Genomic DNA, 1,261 nt, shown 5'->3' with positions numbered 1-1,261 from the left:
AGAGGGTGATGGGCCTAGACATGTCTAGAACAACTTCCAGGTCTATTAGAAATTTCCTGAGCCAAATGGCCTCCTTAGCAGCTTCACAAGTCGTTACGTACTCGGCTTCCATCATGCAGTCGGTGATGCACCCCTGCTTAGTGCTTCGTCACACTACTGCTCCTCCGTTAAGAGTAAAATCTGACTCTGAAATGGACCTCTAAGAGTCCTTATCAGTCTGAAAGTCAAAATCCGTGTATCTAGTAAGGATCAAATCCCTAGTTCCACACACAAGCATGTAATCCCTCGTTCTCCGAAGATACTTGAGGATGTTCTTAACTGTGGTCCAATGACCCTGGCCTAGGTTAGACTGATACCTACTGACTATTGCCACAGCATAGCAAATGTCTGGTCTAGTATAGAGCACCGCATACATCAAACTGCTAATAACAGATGCATACGGGACCAGTCTCATCTCCTCAACCTCTTGAGGTGTCTTAGGACACATTTCCTGAGACAAAGTAACTCCATGCCTGAACGGCAGTAGGCCCCTTTTGGACTTCTGCATCGAGTACTCAAGTAATATTTTGTCAATGTACGATGCCTGAGATAGCGCTAGCACTTTGTTCTTACGATCCTGAAAGATCTATATACCTAGAACAAACTGAGCCTCTCCCAAATATTTCATTTGGAATTGGGTCGCTAGCTAGTTCTTAATTGCAGTCAATAGACCTACATCATTCCTAATGAGTAGGATATCATTTACATACAACACTAGGAAAACTACTGAACTGTTGATGATTTTCTTATAGACACAAGACTCAACAACGTTTTGGTCAAAGCCGTACGATTTTATCGCAATATCAAATCAAATATTCCAAGATTGAGACACCTGTTTCAACCCATATATGGACTGATTCAATTTGAAAACTTTTTTCTCTTGACCTTGGGCAATGAATCCCTCGGACTGGACCATATAAATGGTCTTCTCAAGATTGTCATTCAGAAAGGCAGTCTTAACGTCCATTTGCCAAATCTCATAATCATAATAAGCGGAAACGGACAGGAGGATGTGGATCGACTTCAACATGGCAACAGGCGAGAAATTCTCCTCATAGTCGACTCCCTCCACCTAGGTATAACCTTTGCCACAAGTCGAGCCTTGAAGGTTTGCACATTTCCATTGGCACCCTATTTCCGCTTGTAGATCTATTTACAACCTATAGGTTTTACCCTATCAGGCTGATCTACAAGATCCCACACTGAGTTGAAGTACATTGAC

This window comes from Benincasa hispida, chromosome 5, assembly GCF_009727055.1.
Source record: "Benincasa hispida cultivar B227 chromosome 5, ASM972705v1, whole genome shotgun sequence".
NCBI classification, from domain to species: domain Eukaryota; kingdom Viridiplantae; phylum Streptophyta; class Magnoliopsida; order Cucurbitales; family Cucurbitaceae; genus Benincasa; species Benincasa hispida.
Note: the sequence above shows the minus strand (reverse complement) of the source record.